Source organism: Balaenoptera physalus (assembly GCF_965194825.1).
Source record: "Balaenoptera physalus genome assembly, chromosome: 5".
In the NCBI taxonomy this organism is placed as follows: domain Eukaryota; kingdom Metazoa; phylum Chordata; class Mammalia; order Artiodactyla; family Balaenopteridae; genus Balaenoptera; species Balaenoptera physalus.
Genome location: NC_138884.1, coordinates 99367508 through 99388544, shown reverse-complemented (window position 1 = coordinate 99388544; position 21037 = coordinate 99367508). Strand labels below are relative to the sequence as shown.

General features: G+C 43.2%; 1 long non-coding RNA gene across 2 annotated transcripts in view; it reads left to right on the top strand.

Annotated features, from left to right (window-relative positions):
- Window positions 1-20326, top strand: part of LOC309660944 — a 52753-nt gene extending 32427 nt beyond the window's left edge. Inside the window, exons 2-3 of one of the 2 annotated variants that reach the window (XR_014263743.1) lie at window positions 7763-7877; window positions 19393-20326. This is a non-coding gene — a long non-coding RNA (uncharacterized lncRNA). Of the gene's footprint in view, window positions 1-7758; window positions 7878-19392 lie in introns of both variants that reach the window. The other variant, XR_014263744.1, reaches the window with a different exon arrangement.
- The last annotated feature ends 711 nt before the right edge of the window (window positions 20327-21037 follow it).

Below are 21037 nucleotides of genomic sequence, written 5' to 3'. Positions count from 1 at the left end.
ACATAGCACATTTGACAATATATTATAATTATAAACACATTTGATGGTATAATATCATCTTGATTTTAAGACACTATTGATTTTAAGATGGCATATTTATTTAGTAATACATTTTTTAAAAGACTATTAATCTACATCAATCTACATTTTTTAAACTGCCAAATTTATCCAGATAATTACATTTTACTTTTTTTGTTTAGTATTACAGAGTTTAAGTCTTCAACATAATGAGAATCTAAGGGTCCTTCTGAATCACATCTCCTCACCTGCAGTTTGCATGGCATCACGGTTTATATCATGATCATTTTGTAATCTGTGCTGGTGATAATGACCCCTTTGGCATCCTTAGTTAAGATCATTAAGTATGGAAGTATATTAAAGATTATCAAAGTTTTGTCATTGTTTCTTATTTGGTTAAACTCAGAGTCTTGTTTGCCATTTAATTAAATGATGTATTGCTGGAAGTTAAATGGTTTCTCTTTAAGTGAGAGGAAGCTTTAAACAGAGAGACTTCTAAAGCCTGAGTGATAATCCTTCACGGTGTGTGAGTTGGTTACACCTGCCTCTCCCAGGTTTGTAAGTTCTATCAGCTATTACTGAGAGACTTGGTCGTTTCTACTGTCTTTAATTGCATTGCTTGTTGAAGAGAGGAATTTGTTTGTTCAATTTTGTTTGTTTTAATTCTGCATCATAAAATAGTTTTTTGGAAGACACTTAAGCAACAATTAGGAATCCAAAGTTAGTTAAAATTTTATCACCGATGCAAATAAAGGTGAGAAAAGGGTAACATACTCACTATGCGTCACTAAGTACTCCTGTGCTCGAGCCTTCTCACTTGTGTTACCCCAGCTGGTGACAATTCACTCTTCTGCCCGGCAGCTTGTAGGAAAGTAAAGATTGGCATTGATTGTAAAGGCCCATTTCAATTCCAGAAATATCAAAACAAACATTTGCATTTATCATCACAAAATTAAGGTATTGTTTATGTGTTTGTGTCCTTCACAAGACTATAAGCTCCTAAGTTCTGCTATTTTTTAAACTTCATCTCCGTGTTCCTAGAGTCCAGTATGGTGCTTGGTATGTATTATGTGCTCAATAAATACTGTGGACTGAATGGGAAAATGCAAACTATACACTAGTTGGGTAACTAATTTGATACGTGTTCATGTATCAGTTATTTAGTTGGACTGACATAGGTTTGAAGGGGGTGATTCTCAATTTATTCTTCCTTTTTTAGTGAATTGTGATAGACATGTTTTGTTCCTCAATTTGAAGAATGTTTTTCTCCAGTTCAAGAGGAGAGAAGTCACATAAATGGATAGAATTTTCTTGCTTAGATTGCCCATGAATCTTTGGAAGCTGCTTCTACTTCTCTGATAAGCGCCAGTTCACAAACAAGTGAATAAATAAGTAGCAAACAAATATTATCAGGACATTTTAGAAATATCTGGTAGTCCGTAAGTCCAGAGACTGATTTTTCAAGGAAGAGTGTGCTGAAAGCTGTGCTTTTTTATTGCACACATGTACTCATGTCATATCTAGGCTACTAAAATTGTTCTTGGTTCATATGATGGAATTAAGTGAAGCAATATTTCATGGTGCTATTCAAAGAACCTTCTCAACTGTTCAGGGGTTAGGACTAGATGCACTGTTTGCCCAGAGGCTCTTCAAAGAGGGAAGCATGAAAAGCCTGGGAGTGAGGTGGGGTGTTCTAGTTATCTATTGCTTATAACAAACTATCCTGAACACATAGCAATCATTTTATTATATCTCATGATTTTGTGTGTGAGGAATTTAGGCAGGGGTCAGCAACAGTGCCCCATGTGGCATCATGTAAGATCACTCGGCAACATTCGGCTGGAGGCTGGGCTGGCCAGGAGGGTACAAGTCGGCTTTACTCACATGTCTGGTGGCTTGGCGAGTGGGATGAAAGGCTCAGCTCAGCTGGGACTGTCCGCTGGAGTGCCTATGTGTGGTTTTTCTCTCAAGGTGGCCTCAGGATAATTGGTTTTCTTACTAGGCAGCCCAGGGCTGCATGGCCATTTATGACCCAGTCTCAGAACCATATAGCGGCCCTTCCACCCTATCCTATTGGTCCAAGCCTACCCAGATTCAAGAGGCAGGGACACAGATCCCACCTCTGGAAGGAAGGAGTGTCAAAGATTTTGCAGCATTGTTTTAAAACTGCCATGAGTGTGGATGTGGGGAGACTCCAACAGGAAGCCCCGTGTATAGGGGGAAAGACTATGTGCCCATCAAGCCTGAAGGGCATGGTGAGGCTGCAAGTGGGAGGATGAAAAGTGAGGTCAGAATCTATCAGCAAGAGTCAGAGACTATATGATAGGAGGAACTGTTGGCATCACGTATTCAGAAGAAAGATCTATGAGCAGCAAGAAATGATGGCGTTTTCCTTTAGAAGTGGCGCAGTGCCTAGTGTGTGATATGCGTGATATTGCCCATCAGAGGAACTCATGACATGCGTGACATTGCCCATCAGAGGAACTCATGATCGTTGCTACTTTATGCTCAGACATCTGAGCAAGTTTGATAATGTGGTCACCGGAAATCAGCATTTCTTCTTCTCAGCAGCAACTCAGCCCTTTTTCTGTTCCACAGATCCCTTCTGTAAACTCTGACCAGGGATCACTGTGTTCCTGGCCTTTCCTCAAACAGAGGCTTCTGCTCAGTTCCCCGGTGCCCCCCTAGCTTAACCTCAGGGACCATGGGGCAGAGGGCCATGGACAGATTTGGGGCTTCTCTGGCTTCTTTAAACACCCAGTGGACCTCCATCTTCCTCAGCAGGTCTCAGATCTGTGCCCTGAATTCTGTCTTCCTTTATTATTTCCTCCACATCCTTCTGTCTCTTTCCTATTCTGCTGTTCCCATCCCCACGTTCCAGTTCACGCAGGGTCTTCTTGAGGCTTTCTCTGAGCTGATATTTTTCACCCCAGATTTCCCCACTAGCAACTCTCAGGATGGTTAACTGTTGAATTGTCAGGAAATTTGCCAGCTGGTTGATTTCACATGGATAGTTTCAACTTGGCCATGGTAGAGTAGCTATAACCCAGCCCTCCCTACCCCAGAGCCAGTTGTTAAACACTTACCAGCACGTTATTGCCCACTTCTTTATGATTTTATTTTCTGTCCTCTTGCTTCAACCCACCTCTGTCTGAATTTACTTCAGAAATCACCATTTCCACTCACTGTGGAGTCACGGAACATTTGCATTTGAAAATATAAAATGGTTAAGAGCAAGTGGCTTCACCTTCTCTAAGCTCTCATCTCCTGTCTGTAAAGTGGTGATAGCAACATCTTCCTTGGAGGTCGTGATGGGACGAGTCCAGGTCATGTAGGTCCGGGCTCAGCAAATACTCAACACTCGTTGGCTCTTGTCACTGTGCCTGTCCCCGCCCCACCCAGACTCAGGTTACTCCTTTATCCACTGATAGTTTTTGGCACTCTCATGTTCTATGAAAAGCTGGCACTAATGATTCATCAGTGCAGTGTGTTTTAAGCTGACAAAAAATCACTTCAATGGTGGAGAAAGCTCACGACAATCAATCCACCCTCGTTTATACTTCTGTGATGAACTGTGAAACCCAGGTCTCGTTCTGCAACGCTAGATCCTGGGCAGTTTGAGGGATCTCAAACTGTGAATTCTTGGATTGTTATCTACGTTGTCATTCTTTCACTTGGACAAAGCTGTTCTTCTGGGAATACCCATCTGGCACGTGTCTATATTCAGCTGTGCCCTAATTTTGTAGGAACAGCTTCCCTGAGTTCATTGTGCATTGAGGTCAGATAAGAATCATTTGGGCAAAACAAGTTGTCCCCTCTTCTCCAGAGTCTGAAAAACGCACATCCCATCCTATGCATCATCTGACATGCGTAGTGGCTGTTAACATGTTTTGCCCAATGGAATTCATATCTGATTCTTCCTGCAAGGCTAATTTAATTTGGAAAAGCCATTTTTTTATCCTAAAGTTATTATATTTGATGAGATTAATTGCCTCCTGCTTTCAAAAATGCATATTTCAACGGCTAACAAGGATGTCAAGAAATGCATAAAATAAAAATATAAGGCAGGAAAAAATAGCAGTTATTTGTTTGACGTTGGAAAGTGCCAAGGTCCTTTAATCTGCTGCTTCATGGTCCCAATGGACCATTTAAATGTAAAGCTAGGTTTACTGAGGTGTAATTTACATGCAGGAAAATGTAGCTATTCTGATGTAGAGTTCTATGAGTTTTGACAAACACATGTGCTGTGTAATCACCACAATCAAGGTATAGAACATTCCCAGTCCTTCTCCAAATTCCCTAAGGCCCTTTGATGCTGACTCCCCTCCCCCATCCCCAGGCCCTAGCAATCACTGATCTGTTTTTGGGCTCGATAGTTTTGCCTTTTTCAGAAAGTTGTATTAATGAAACATTACACTCTGTAGCCTTTTGAGTCTGCCTCCTTTTACTCAGCTAATGCATTTGAGATGCACCCATGATGTGCCTGTACCGGTGGCTTGTTCTTTGTTATAGCTGAACAGTATTCAATTGTGTGCATGTACCACGGTTTGTTTATCCATTCACAGTTGAAGGACATTTGGGTTGTTTCCAGGTTTGGTTGTTTATGAATCAAGCCACTATAAATATCTGCATACAGATTTTCATATGGACATAGGTTTTCATTTCCCTTGGGTCAACCCTATGGGCCATTTTCTCAGCTCCCCCAAACTCCTGTGGCTTCTTCACATCTGCCTGCATTATCCTCAGAGCCCCAGCTTGGTGAGTTGAGCACCGTTCTTACTTCAAGCCGAGATGTGTGAATTCCAGAGCCAGGGAGCAGTTTTAGAATTTAGGTCTCCAGACAACTGACCTACCCTCTCCTCTGAGGAGACAGGGAAATAAATAAAATGCAGAGAAATAGATGAATGATAGATAGATAGAGGGAGGAGAGGTGGGCAAAAATAAGGCGAGTGAGCACAAGACAGATCTCCTACATCAGGTGCTGTAATTAAGGGCTTCTTCTTAATTAGCAGCCCAGCTGCCTATAAAATTGAATTGTGTTTCTCTGCTTATAAACTGGAATTGTGACTCACTAAGTTATGATTTGCTTAAATCCACTCTTGCCATTTGTGCGTAGGAGCTAATGTATTTATTGCAGCTGATATCTGGACTAAAGTGAGATGATTAGGAGGTCTCTGGTCATCAGAGATTTCTATTAATAATTCGATTTGAAGAACAATAATAGCTAACACTGAGCGCTTGCCATGTACCAGATACTGTTCTAAGGACTTTACATATTCAAACTCAATTTATCCTCATGACAACCTTAAGAGCTAGGGGTAATTTCCCCCACTTTACAAATTTTATATAATCTGATGCACAGAGAGGTTGAGGACCATTAGCAAGTGGCAGTGCTGGTATAAACACAGGCCATCTGGCTCTCCAGCCCAATTGCTTAACCATGAGGCTATCCTGCCCCTAAACTCCTGCCACGAAGAGCCAGACACTTCGTGTGTCTTCTCTGTTCTTCATACCTGCCCAGCAAGGTGACTCTTATTATCCCTATTTTACAGATGAGGGAATTGAGACTCAGAGAAATTAAGTAACTAGGTCAAGGTCCCCGGGCCTGTGGGTCATGGAATTGGGAATGGAATCCGAGTTAGTTCACATGCTCTCCACCACTTCGTCCTGCCTCTAATAAAATCCTTTGGCTCGCCATGGACTTGACCTAAGTTGAGAGGCTGTCGAGGACATGAAATGAAGATGAATCTGTCTGAGGCTGTGTTAACCTGCTCTCCAGGCTCAGCGCGTGCTGCCTGCGTGTTCCTGCCGGGACCTGGCTGCATGCGGCCTGCTAGCCCCAGAGAGGAGCTCTCTGGGGACCAGGAGTCAAATCGTAAAAATATTCTTATTTTTTCCCAGGACTTTTCTCAAACAATAAACTTCCTTAGAAAAGTTGGGGGGAAAACACACACACACAAATAAATACTTATTGAGACTATATTTATAATAGATGTCTTTTTGCATTCGACTCAACTTTCCTTAATAGGCTGCTTATTCTGGGCATCATGCTTGCTCTAATTAGTTTTTTCATCATGTGATGGTTGGTCTCTGGAGGAAGACAGAGCTTGAAAGCGTGAGCCGCAGCCATATTTAGCTGTAAAACCACCAAATAAGCTCATCATTGCCTTGGCTGTGCTTCTGTGAGGTGGAGGTGAGGGCTGGCCCAGTCCTTACAAATCTCACCTTGCATAAAAATGCCCTGACGTTGGGGATGCTTGGTTTTCATTATTTATTTTATCGTCAATGGGCATCTTCTCCGTGCTCAGCTCTGCGTTCAGCACTTTTGGACTTTTGCTACCTCTAGCCCCCACAGCCGACTTTCTGTACACATCTGTCCCCCTACTAAATTATGGGTCCCTGAGTGTAGGGAACTATGTCATCAGGGATGAATTGGATCTGGTTTCCTATCATCCAGGATCCCCTAGTTTAGTAAGAGAAACCGACATATATATAAATAATTTGAAAACATGGTACTCTGTGATAGTGCGATAGTTTTATAACAATAATAATTAACATTTGAGGAAAGGGTATCATGGTCCTGGCCCTGTGCAAAATCCTGCAGTGTTTATATATATCTTTAATCCTTAAGGAAATCAATGCTGTATCAGTTACCTGTTACCATAAAAGGCTGTGTAACAACCATAAAACCTCAGTGGCATGCAACAACATTTATTTTTGCTCACAAGTCTGAGCATTGGCTGGGAGCTTCTGCTTCTGGGGCAGCGGGCTGTTGGCCGAGGCACCTTGGCTGAGTTCTCCCATGCATCTGGGTGGCTGGGGGCTGGCTGGTCTGAGAAGGTCTCAGATGAGACACTTTGCTTCCATTTTACTCTGTCTCTCCTCCTCCAGCAGGCTAGCTCTTGCTTATTCTCGTGGCAGAGGCAGGATTCCAAGAAGCACGTGGAAGCACACAGACCTCTAGAGGACGAATCTCGAAACTGGCACACAGTCAATTCTGCTTCATCTGCACTTGGCCAAAGCAAATTTGCAAGGGTAACCTAGATTCAGGGAATGGGGGAGAGGCTCCACCTCTTAAATAGAGGAGCTGCAGAGTTATCCTGTGAAGGGCAGGGATGCCAGAGCAGTAAAGAATCGTAGTAGACATTTTTGTAATCTACCACAGGAACTACTATCATCCCCATTTTACAGATGAAGAAACTGATGCCTAAAGAGGTACCTAAGCTCACACAGAAAGTACTGGCATCATAAAGAAAAGGGCTATGGAAGTACTGATGAAGGAAGAGATTGATGCTTTTATGACAGACTTGAAATCTTCTTTGGTGTGGGGGTAAATCAGAACTGGGGCACTGTAGCAGGTGCTGTTGATGCCTCACCCCAGTTCATACCAGGACTACCTTTGAGCTCACCAGCAGCTGTGGGGGACAGCCTGCAAGCTTCTCACCTCAAGGGACTCTCTGCTTCTCTGCTTGATGCTTTCTCCAGGGTCATCAAAGTTTGCTCTGTCTCCTTGCAGGGGAGCCTGCAAGTGTCAGAGTTAACGCCCCCAGGGGCAACCCTCAGCCAGCGTGAGATAGGAGCTAAGGAATCCATACCCCAGCTTCCCCATCCTGGAAGGTGGAATAATTCTGTGGCACATTTTCAAAGTTCCTCAGATGACCCACTTGGGGACTGAGCCCCAGGTTACTCTCAGTAGTAAACTGCTCATTAACACACACCTTATCACTCTCCTCTTTCAAGGAAGACACCTGCACCCAAGCCCTTGTCTTAGGGTCTGCTTTTGCAAGAAATCAAAGGAAGACACCTTGAAGGACGGACAAGATGTTGACAGATAGAAGAAGCCTGGTGCAGTGTTCCAGGTAGAGGATCTCATTTGATAAGGTCTTGAAACTGTTCTACACTTGTCTATTTTGTTTGGTCAGAAGTACTTTTCAGAACATGGGACTGGTTTTGAAACATGTAACGCACAAAGCAAACATGAGGGATACCGCTTAGCTTGTTACTCATTAGGCACATTAATGTTTTTTTGCTTCTCAAAAAATTAACTTTTCTAGTTATAAAAGAAATGCAGGCACATTGTAGAAAAATTGGAAATGCAAAAGAAAGTAAAAAGAAGAAAAACACATAATCCTACCACACAGAGTCAATTCCCCCTAAATTTTTTCCTATATTTTCTTCTGGTTTTTCTTGTATGTATATTTTAATAGGTTTCAGGTATACTATTTATTCAGTTTTGGACTCTTCTTTTCCACTTGATATCAGAGCAAAAGCATTTTATAACATTATTAATAAATTTCCAGAAATTTAACTTCTAATGGCTGCTTTATATGACAGCATGTGAAGGTGGCATAGATTTACCTAACCATTCCCCCAGTTCTGGACATTGTGTCTAAATTCTCCTTGTGCAAATAAGACTATATTCACATCATTGTGCAATCACATTTTATATTAATTTCAGATTATTCCTTTTAGGAATGATTCCTAGAAATGGAATTAGTAGGTTACAGGGTTTAAACGTTTTCAAAGGCTTTTGGCCACCAAAATCTTAACTTTAACATTTAGGTTTTGCCCAGCCCAGTTATCTGTCTTAGTACCTGAAGAGGGTTTTAATTCAGAACCTTATTCAAACAATCAATATATATTTATTGAGCACCTATTATGATCAGGCACTGTTCTCAGTACTAGAGATACCAATGAACAAAACATACAAAAATCCCTCCCCTGGGAAGTACAAGATGAGGCTCAGACATCTTCTAATGAATACTAGAGCGTAAGGAGGTGCTTAAAAAATGATGAGTGCGTGTAGGGAGGACCCAAGAACCTGCTTGAAAGGGTTCCCACCAGCAAAACCTGGGATAATGTGAATATCAAATAATTAAGGAAAACAGTGAATGATAAACTATTGAAAAAATAGAAATCGATGAATCCATTGTAATAATAGGTAGATAAACAAACACACAAGGGAGAAGGGAAGGCTCTTGCTTATAGTAAAATGCCAAATTCTCACCAATGGGCAGGGAGTGCTAAAGTGGGAAATTACCATTTTATTACTATCATAATAAAGATTGGCTTAGGCAAGAATCACCAATAGATTAAATCTAGGAGGTAATTTTCACAAGGAACAGGAGATCTGCATGGCCTTAAGTGTCTCTCTAGAGACTGGTCACCATTTGCCAAGGAAAGAACAGTAACTATTCAGTGCAGAAATCACACAACACCTCGACCAGATGATAAAAATTGATATCACCCATGAGGGGCAGGGGGATGGTGTGTGCTTTCAAATGTCATTCATTGAGAAGGACACATCAATGATGTATTCTGGTCGGGAATGCCTAACCTGAATATAACTATGAGGAAATATCAGACCAATCCCAAATGAGGAAAGTTCTATTGAAAGAGAGAGAGGGAGAGAGAGAAGCACTATAGTCTTCAAAAGTGTCAGTGTCATAAAATACAAAGAAAGGCTGAACTGGGAAAAAAATGCTATAAAGAACAGTATTAGGTCAATTGACATCATTGGGTCAATTATCAGTTGGAATACCCTAAACACATTAGATAAGAGTTAAATTCACTGAAGCTGATAACTGTGTTATGGTGATTTAGAATATCCCAATTCTTAGGAAATACACACTGAAGTAATTAGAGGTAACAGGCCATGATGTAGGCAACCTACTCTCAAATGTTCAGAAAAGTATTATGTAATTATATAGTATGGTTGTATAATTAAAATAATCACATGTGTTTTATATATGAGAGGGAGTAAATTATAATGCATATGAATAAAATGCCAGCAATGTGTCAATCTGGGGATAGGGCTCATGGGTGTTCCTTGTCCTATTCTTATGTTTGCCACTTTTCTGTGTGTAAAATTATTTCCAAATCAAAAATTTTGATCTCATAGAGCCCACATTCATTAAGATTACAAAAAGATTGGGGGAGAATCACTGAATCCACACACTGGAATGAAAACTGTGTTCAAACACTTCACTAAATGTTTGCTTAAGCATCACCAGCCTTCCAGTGTTACCCTCCAGTACCCTCTCTCTAGGTTGGGATGGGGTCCTTAACCAGTGGGGTGTAGGTCCTCGGCCTGTGTTCCACTTCTTCATGGTTGTGCCCACAACGTCTCATCCCCCTATTGTTCTGCATGATGATATTTCCTATTTCAGGGCTATATTGGCCAGGTTCTAACGAGGACAGCGGAAAGCTTCTGGATATTTAAAACAGAGGGAGTTTAATGTGGGGAATTGGTTACATGGGTGATGGAAATGTTAAGAAGACAAATGGGAGATGGAGGCGGCCCAGAGATTTGCAACAGCAGAAAGCCACTGCCGCCTCTGAGCTGGAGGGACAAAGGGGGAAGGCAGCGTTGCTGGAACCCAGGGGCCGGGGTCACCTGGAGACACAGGAACCGCCACAGGCCTAGCTGGCAGGAGCTGGCAGCTCAGACACAGACCTTGCTAGAGGAAGTCCCTGCTTCTCCCTCCTCCAGCTCCAGTCTCCCACGACTGCCTCCCCGTGGCTGAGCCCAGGGCAGCCTGGGAAATGCAGCTGCAGGCTCAGCCCATCTCTCATCCTCTTAACACAGACACCTTGTGGGAGGTAGAGCAGAGCAGGAGGAGGAGGAATGATAGATCTTAGGGCAGCCACTCCTGTGGCCTCACTGCTATTTGCAGAAAGTTCTTGGCGTTGGCATCCACAATGTTCAAAATCCCCTCTATGTATATTGTCTAGGGAGGCTTGGCCTCTCTCCTGTCCTTTCTGTAAATTTTTGGTCTAGGTTCTTGGGCCTGTGACTCTGTCTCTATCCTGAGCCCTTTCTCTGTTGGCCATGAGTCCTCTCAAGTCGACCTGTGTCAGCCGTGGTTTCTGCAGCCAGGCAGATCCCTTTGAAGTCCTGCACAGTTTTCACATTAACGTTTATATTGTGGCTGCACCTTTGAGGGTGCTAGCCACGCACTTCTCTCCCTCTCTGAGGTCTAGTCACTGTTTCCCAAACACTATCTGTAATCATGTGAGCAGGATTTTGCACCCCTTTGGTGGGAAGAGTCTCTTTTTACTTGGGACCTGGCCTGAAAGCAGAGTTCCCCATTGGGTGGTGCTATGGCCCGTCCTGTGTCCCATTACTGAAAACAACCCTAGCGTCACCACTCAAGGGTGCTGCTGCTCTGGCCACCTCAGGCCCGACGGCTTGTTAGCCTGAGCTTTTTCATGGTCTTCTGTCTAAGAGTGGAAACAATGGGACTTGACTTCCCATTTTTCCTGGAAAATTAATTTATTCTTTCCATGTCCATGCTAAGGATGGCCAGAAGATTGAAACAGGCACATATTGGAAATACCACTGGGAGAAGGGCAGGTACCCCTATCTCAGAGTGACTAAATGTCAGCGATCTAGATGTCCCCGATTCTCTCAGCCTGCAATCGCCTTGTCTTTAAAGATTTAAAGATCAACTCAAATTCCTATCTCACTTTTGCCAGAAATCAGCATCCCTCCCAACAAACCATACTATTCTCTGTGACTTTAAGTTCCTCCCAGTCACCTCTGGCTTCAGTTTCCTGCTTCCATTTGATTCTCAATCTCCATTCTTCGTCCTCTATGCTGTTCCTTTTCCACATTGCCCGATCGGTGTCATTCTTAACATCATGCAGGTCCTTGACCTTGGAGACCATGTGTTTCAAATGCTGTGTCCTCATTGTGGCCAGGGTGAGAAATGAAGACGTGTTGTGTTCAGGTTCATTTGTTTCGGGGTTTATCTGGGATTGCAGCCAGTACTGCTTACTCAAGTACATGCACTTCCCTAAAATCGCATGTTGGCACAGGCATAGCAAACTTTTACTGAAATTTTGAGGGTATGGGGGCTGCTTTTAACTCAGTGTAGCACATGCAAGTGCATATGCATACATACACACCCCAACTTAAAATTAAACATTAAACATCCCTATTAAGTCCATTGGTCTTTCTTGTACCATGAACTTCTTACGGGCCAGTCTTCCATATGAAGGCATGATCTCTCCCCATATTCTCCATTCGTTTCTTTTTTACATCTCTTTTTTCTTATTTCCTCCATTTTAGAGGATAGCCTCCAACCCAGCCACCCTGTCTTTATATCTTCCTAAGCCAAGCAATTCACTCCCCCCGCCACCCTGAGTGCTAGCCTTCTGTAACCAGAATGGTTTATCAGAATTTTCACTAAATAAAAGACGGTTCTCTCTCTCAGGTACCCCATAGCTGATGTATTTGTAGAGATGGGATGGGAGTGGGGATCAGAGGGGAGAACACAGGAAGGGGGTTTGACAAATGTCCCTTGTGAAGGGGACAAAATAAACATGTTAAACTTGAGAGTAATCTGGACAATTTTCTGCTCTCCCAAATATCTACCTCATAGTCTCTAACTCGGTGCTTTGTTCTTTTGGACTCTGAAAGTTTTTGGTCTTCAATAATTCTCTATTAAAATGCAAATACCTACTGGGAGTTGTTAAGCCTTATCAGTTAATAGTTGACTGTTGCATGAGCATAGGATCCTGCTTTAATGGTGCCAGGATGGCAGAGGGATGGGGTGATATTGTGGAAGGACAAATAGATATAGGAAGAAGGGGAGAGAATATTTATTGAAGGGGTCATTTTGGGGTCTTTCTTATATTTTGACCAGAATGAACTCAGCTCACCATTTTCCATAGCCTTTTCCTTTGCCTTCTCAAGAGACATTTTTTTACTTCTTTTTTTAAATGTGTTTTCTGGCTTTATTTATTTATTTATTTATTTTTGGCTGTGTTGGGTCTAAGTTTCTGTGCGAGGGCTTTCTCTAGTTGCGGCAAGCGGGGGCCACTCTTCATCGCGGTGCGCGGGCCTCTCACTATCGCGGTCTCTCTTGTTGGGGAGCACAGGCTCCAGACGCGCAGGCCCAGTAGTTGTGGCTCACGGGCCTAGTTGCTCTGCGGCATGTGGGATCTTCCCAGACCAGGGCTCGAACCCGTGTCCCCTGCATTGGCAGGCAGATTCTCAACCACTGCACCACCAGGGAAGCCCCAAGAGGAGACATTTTTAAATGGTTGGTTTATTTCCCCTCGACCTGAGAGTAAGTTGAATTAAGGAGGGATGCTGGAGCTTCTCTCCTTTGTCATGCCTAAATTAGAAAGATTAAAAGTAATCCAAGGAAATAGCTACAACAGAACCCCCCATCCAGTTTAAATTTAACTCTGTTTGATGGCATCAGTCCCGTGGCAAACACGTGGCTTTGGTGGCTCAGTGGGTGGCAGCAAAGCCTGGATATGGCCTGGATGATGGTGTGCTTCTTCCGTGGTAGGAGGTAAGCCAAATTCCTACCAGCGCCCATCAGGAAGGACCAAAAGAGAGTGCAGATGCACACTGCCAATCAGTTTATTTGGGAGGCAACATCTTTTAAAACTAAGGATATGGGGGAGCCAGTAAAGAGAAATGAGCTTTGGTGGAGTAAAGGTTGGGAACCGTATTAATACCAAACCCTCCACTAAAATACTGCACAGGCCAGGCCAGTGTCCTCCGATCCAGACCCCTTTTTTCCCATTCCTCCCGGGAAACCACAGAAAGCTCACAACCTCCAGAAGAAGTGATGGTATTGTCAGCTGAGTCCCAGCAGCCTTCCAGCTAGAGCACCTTCTGCATCACCTGTGCGCTCTCTACCTACGGTGCATGTCTTCTCTCCCCTGCTGGACTGTGAATGTCTTCAGCAGGAACCAAGGCTGCTTCATCTTCAAGTGCAAGTCCAAAATGCTTTCAGAATAAATGCATTCCTAGAGAATAAGCAACAATGCGGGATCATTCCAAAGCAGAATGTGGAAATAAATGAAATCTTTGCCACCCTCCCATCCCTTTCCCCCAGGATTCAGTTTTCCCTTTCAGTGCTAATATTAAAATATATAACAACCAGGAAGGCACCAGCACCAACCAATCAGAATAGAAGCAGTCCTGCTCAGAAGCTGAGTCCTGGGCCACCTGCTGTGTGGGATTAACCCTTTAGTTCCTGGAGCATCAAGTTTGGGAAAGGTTTGCCCAGTTGGCTCAGGATAGCATCAATTTACCCACCAATGTGGAAACATTCCAATAGTTTAACAACCTTATGGCTATCCTGATGTGTCCTGCCTGAGTACCAGCCCCTGCCCCGTTCTAGGTACTCTGCTCCCAGCTCCAAAGCTGGGGTGAAGCTGGGCCTATGAAAGCTCTACCTTGCATTGGCCTGTGCACTTTGGTTGGGGGGGAGCTGTCAGGGGGCTCAGTCCTAGAGCAGGGGTTGGGGTCGTTCTGAAGAGGCCCAGGGCCTGGTGGCTCAAAAGGCAGTGTCTGTGTAGCTCTGAGCTGGCAGGACAGGGCACATCTTTTCCTCAGGCCCAGCAGGCATATGGTCACTGGCTTTGGTGCCAAATTCCCTGCGGCTTGTAAGAGCTCCAGAGAAAGGCTTGCTATGACACTAAGACATCAGCTTTCTATTCTATTTTTTGCCTTGCTTATTCCCACTATTGAAGAAAAAAAAAAAAAAAACACTTCCCTTCCCCCACAGCCCTCATCCCCCTAAAAAAATTATCTTTAGGCAAACCCAGTTCTGCTGCTAGCTGCTGAAAGAAAGGAAAAGAAACTGTTTTAGTTGCATGCATATTAGATCCAGTTTAGGGTTCACTTTTACTACCTCTGTTCTCATTCATGCATCAAAGCTCTCAGTCTAAGACAGGGTTAGGGGAACCCTGACTCTTGGGGTCTTTGAATGTAATCGTAAACCTGGTTTGGGGGGAGACAGGAGGAAGAGAGCAAGAAAGTGAGCTATTTTCAGTTTGTCAAAAATCCAAATGGAAATTATAGATGAACACAGCACCCTTGTGTGCAACTAGAGAAATTCAACTTGAGCCAGCTTAGGGGGAAAAAAAGTGGAATTAATTAGCTCATGAAATCAATCCACAGGAAGAACTGGGGTGTGCTGAGCCTCAGGGACCGCTGGGACCAGTGCCTTAAATGTCACCAGGACATTCTCAGATTTTCCTAGCTCTCACCTGTGCTCTTCTCTGAATATGGGCTTCATTCTCTAGATCGGTGGTTCTCAACCAACGGTGGAGAGTGACTTTACCCTCCAGGGGACATTTGGCAATATCTAGGGGGAGATGCTACTGGCATCTAGTGTGTAGAGGCCAAGATGCTGCTATACATTCTACAATGCACAGAATAGCCCCCCTAAAACCACGGATTATCTGACTCAAACTGTCAATAGTTGTTGGGAAACCCTGGTCTAAGAACGGCTTCTTCCATGTGGTTGGAAGCTGGCTGCTCTGACGCCTACATCCAACAGCTTTGGTAGCCCAAGGGGGACTGAGACTTACTCCTTCTGATCCAAATGTCAACAATCCCAGGAAAGCTCCCTGATCGGCCCAGCTTGGCCCAGAGGCTCACCCTAGACTAGTCAGTAGGTCCAGAGAGGTGGGATTTTAAAAGACCCAGAGAAGCCCTTTCTAGAACTTCATGGTTGAAGTTGGGAAGGAGCTTTCTCAGAAGTAGGAAAGTAAACGGCAGGGGAAAAATGACAATAAAGTTACAAATGCTACTACTAAGTAAGTTCAGTTTATTTGGGAGGCAACATCTTTTAAAACTAGGGATATGGGGGAGCCAGTAAAGAGAAGTGAGCTTTGGTGGAGTAAAGGTTGGGAACTGTATTAATACCAAACCTTCCACTAAAATACTGCACAGGCCAGGCCAGTGTCCTCTGATCCAGACCCCTTTTTTCCCATTCCTCCCTTGAAGACAATTCCTGGGGGAGCCATTCTCGCTCAGAAACTATGGGTGGTAAGTGGCTATTCAGATAAACTAATTATCACTAATGTTTAGCTAGCTAATGAGTTATTCTTTCCAGATGACATAATGCCTAACCCCATTACAATGTGCATATCCTTTAAAAGGTCCTTAAAGGAGGAAATAATGGTAGAAATTTCAGGCAAATAGGAGCTTGGTGGGAAGGTATTTTTGTTTTGGTGTCCTCTAGATTCAGGAGGTAGCAGGTTACACTATAATTGAATAAGACATGTTCAAGGTCAACATATTCTGAAGTATGTTCTATGGAACACTGAGTCCCTAGGATGGTAGAAGGTATTATTGAAAATAAAGATTTCATAATCAAGTCAGTTGGGAAATGCTGGTTTAGATGACATTTAGTGGGTTTCTTTACTATAGGACTCAGAGCTTTTAATAGTATGGGTGTTGTGATTCTCAAGAAGAAACTATATAGTATGCAGACTTCCCAAAATTTTGAGGTCAAGGAACCCCCTTTGTTGAGACATATTTTGCATAGGGTGACCAGTCATCTTTTACACCTGCTGTCCTTGCATAATTGCTAAAGGCATCTACTTTAATTCCCCAAAGGGTACCAGTTTGGACAGTAAATTATCTGGTCGCCCTATTCCAACAGAAACACACTTTGGAAAATGCTTTTCTATTGTCATCTTTATTTTGAGAGAGCAACTTTTTTTAAAAATTTTATTTATTCTTTTAAACAGCAGGTTCTTTAATTTTTTAAATTAATTAATTAATTAATTAATTAATTTTTGGCTGTGTTGGGTCTTCGTTTCTGTGCGAGGGCTTTCTCTAGTTGCGGCAAGTGGGGGCCACTCTTCATCGCGGTGCACGGGCCTTTCCCTATCGCGGCCTCTCTTGTTGCGGAGCACAAGCTCCAGACGCGCAGGCTCAGTAATTGTGGCTCACGGGCCTAGTTGCTCCGTGGCATGTGGGATCTTCCCAGACCAGGGCTCGAACCCATGTCCCCTGCATTGGCAGGCAGATTCTCAACCACTGCGCCACCAGGGAAGCCCGAGAGCAACTTTTTATACCACCTTCGATCAGCCTTAGGAATTCTTCTCACTGGAATATTTATCACTACTTGGGCATCAAACTTAGAGTGGATTCTTAGTTCTCTCTAGATGAACACAGCATAAGAATTATCTGGAACAATGGTTTCCCATTGTCCCCCAGAGCACAATTTAGAACACTAAATTGACCCCTCCAATCAATGTTAATATTAGAATCCCAGAATCAAAGCACAGACTTTTAAAATTAGACAGACCCTAAGGTCATTGCATTATATTTATTTATTTATTTATTTATTTATGGCTGCATTGGGTTTTCGAGTGGGCTTTTCTCTAGTTGCGGTGAGGGGGTGCTATTCTTCGTTGCGGTGCGCAGGCTTCTCATTGCAGTGGCTTCTCTTGTTGCGGAGCGTTGGCTCTAGGCACACGGACTTCAGTAGTTGTGGCTCGCGGGCTTTAGAGCACAGGCTCAGTAGTTGTGGCGCACGGGCTTAGTTGCTCCGCGGCATGTGGGATCTTTGCGGACTGGGGCTTAAACCCGTGTCTCCTGCATTGGCAGGTGGATTCTTAACCACTGCGCCACCAGGGAAGCCCAGGTCATTGCATTATTAAGGAATTGTTTGTAAGAGACAGAAACTCAAATTGGACAGCCAAAAAAGAAGGGAAGGAAGGAAGGAAGGGAGGAAGGGAGGAAGGAAGAAATTTAGGGAATAAAATTCTAGAAGCAGAGGACAAAATTCAGGAACTAGAACACCTTTGAGTCCCTTGAGGGCTGGACCCAGTTTCTTGCTGTTTCAGGATTCCGTCTCCAACCACGGTTTGTCTCTGCCTTAGCGTCAATCTGTCCCACCTCAAACCATGTTGCCTCTGTAGATGTTGGGGATTACAGAAGTCCTGCAAGTATTCACATAATAAACATCAGACAAAACAAAGACAATCATTTAAAAATTAGAACCATGAGCAAAAACATTAAGCAATGTAGAGTGGTTTCAAAGGAGGACAGTACAAAGGGGTTTTGTTTTAAGGTCAAAGTGTAGGACAAAAACCAATTCCTGTAAATAATGACCCTTGGGAGTCCCTTAAATCACCTATAAAGTACAGTATATATGGTTTTACATCCTCAACTCTTGATATGTACAAATGACAGAGGCATGCAGTAATGTGCAGAAAATAAGGAATAATGTACAGAAAAATAATGAGTACACGTGCAAAACATAAACTTCCAGACTTTTTACTTTCATAGAAGAGAGCTGAGAAATGGAAGAATAAAGAAGAAAATAAAGGAAAACTACAGATGGTTTCTTCAACTGAGCACCAGATCAAGTACTCAGTTTAGAATTAAGGGGTATTTTGTACCAAAAAAAATGTGTCTTTAAATACTAGATGATATTTAGGGCAGAGACCATGAAATACTTACAGGGAGAAGAGCTGCATTAAGTTTTCAGTCTCATGCTCACACTGAGCTTGGTTCCCTGATGGGAGGTGGGGAAGAGTCATCTGCCCTATTTTGACTCTGTTTACTTTTCCTTTTGGTTTTCTTCCTCTCCTTCCCCTTCCCTTTAGCCCTCCCTCTCTCTCTCCCACCTCTCACCTTTCCCTTAAGCCAGTGTGGTAGGCAATGTAATATAGTAGTAAAAACCACAGGATATGGTTGCATCAGTGTAAATCCCACCACTCTCACTATGGACCTTGGAAAAGATACTTAGTCTTTCTATATCTCATGTATAAAATGGGGGCAATGATAGAACATGCCTCCGCGTTTTGTGATGATTCAACGAGATAATTCATGCAAAGCACTTAGAACAGTGAAGATACTTATCACCACTATTACAGCTATTACTACTGCGAAGACTATTAGCACTGTATGATAAAGCCAAGAGGGTCTCAGTTCTCTGGGGACCTTTATTTATTTCCACTTTGTTCATTTCCTCCCAGTCCCCAGTGTTTGTTTTGTTTGTTTGTTTGTTTTTCTTTTAAACCCATCTTTGACTGGTTTGTGCCTTATGGAGAGAAAGCCTCTTTTGATTCTTTCTTCAGGAGTTACACTCCATTCCTCATTCATTCATTCAGCATATGTTTATTAAGTGGCTTGTATGTCCCAGGCATAATTCCAGGTGCTGGAGATAGAGCAGAAAACAAATCAACACGAATCCCTGCCCTTGGGAGCTACTATGCCAGTAGGAGAAGGAAGCTGTGAAGGGGAAATTTTCAAGCTCCCTAGTTTATAATTCAAATTATGTTGTCTTTCTCCCCTCTCCTGCTCCAGCTTGCTTGTCTCTGATTTCTTGATGCCACCTCTTTGGTTTATGTGTGAATACCCTAGGTTGCCCCAGAAAAGATTTCAGGCAGCTTCCTTGGCTTTTAACCTCATTGCTTCCAAATGACTTGTTCCGTCCCCTGCCACGTGCAGTGATGTTTTCCTAGATGCTGTTCACCTTTTCCAAGCTGGATCCATCTCCTGCCTGGTCTTTCAGAGTCCCTTCCTTTGGTGGAGGCAACAAATCCCAATTTAGTATCACTTGTGATTATAATTAATGTGCTGTTTACTCCCTCTTCCAGATCATTAATGAAGATGTTAAATGAGACCAGAATGAAACCGTGTTTCCGTGGCATCCTGCTAGACACCTTCCAACAACTTGACACCCTGCCATTTGCTGTTTCATTACCCTTTGTTTACCTTGTGAGCCCAGGCCCTTGCTTCTCAAAGAGGCAGAAAGCTTGATATTTCTACTGCTGCAGAGATGCCACTTAAAGGTGGAGCTATTAAAACCTGGCAGATTGTCAATACATCCTTTTGAATTTGAATTAAATGTGGATTATGAATAGAGCATTGTCAGTAAATACTTGGTTGCTCTCCCTCCTCTCAGATGCCTTTGTTTTCCCTGGACTTTCTGCAGCTGTTCTGTCTTTCCCAGAGCAGAGAAGAGAAGATGGTTGGATCAGCTTAACCATGAACTGGAAAGTTACTGTTACATGTGAAGGCTGTGCTAGATGGATTGCATTCATAGCCCCTGTTTTTCTCCCTTCCCTGTAACCATGCCCTCCCCATGTAACCCTGCAGAGCCCCCTTCCACTCTGATTCTGGCCCAGCCATGTGACTTTCTTTGACAGAGGGATTTTAGCAGACATAATGCAGACATTGGCTTGAAAAACGTCACTGTATCTCTCTGCTTGCATTCTTGCACCTTCCACCACTGTGGTGAAAACAGGCCTGGGAGAGCCTGTTGGAAGATAGGACACACAGAGCAGAGCCCAGTCACCCCAGCTGTCCAGTCAGGACAACTAGCTGACCTCCAGATGCACGAACAATAAGTATATTGCGTATGAGGGCTTGTGGTTTTTTGTTACACAGCAGTAGCCATGGTAATAGAAAGCTGATACAGTAGCACACATCTGGAGTCTCATGGCCTGGAAATGCACTGATTTCTTTTTTCTTTTTTTTTAAATGAGGGGCAGATACTATTATTTTTTTTTAGTAGATCTTTATTGGAGTATAACTGCTTCACAATACTGTGTTAGTTTCTGTTGCACAACAAAGCAAATCAGCCATATGCATACACATGTCCCCGTATCCCCTCCCCCTTGAGTCTCCCTCTCATCCTCCCTATCCCACCCATCTAGGTCATCGCAAAGCACCGAGCTGATCTCCCTGTGCTATGCTGCTGCTTCCCACCAGCCAACTATTTTACATTCGGTAGTGTATATATGGCGATGCTACTCTCACTTCGCCCCAGCTTCCCCCTCCCTCTCCCCATGTCCTCAAGTCCATTCTCTATGTCTGCGTATTTATTCTTGCCCTGCCACTAGGTTCATCAGTACCATTTTTTTTAAGATTCCATATATATGCGTTAGCATACGGTGTTGTTTGTTTTTCTCTTTCTGACTTACTTCACTCTGTGTGACAGACTCTAGGTCCATCCACCTCACTACAAATAACTCAATTTCGTTTCCGTTTATGGCTGAGTAATATTCCATTGTATATATGTGCCACATCCTCTTTATCCATTCATCTGTCGATGCTTCCGTGGTCCTGGCTATTGTAAATAGTGCTGGTTTTCCACATAGTGTGTTCTTGATGCAATCCTTTATAAGAAAGGAGAAGGAAAAGTTTTCTAAGTAGAGATTCGGAAGTACAGAATAGATCCTAGCATCTGGCCTCAGGCTTTAAAGAGCAAAACCAGAATACAACTTCCATTGTTTTCAG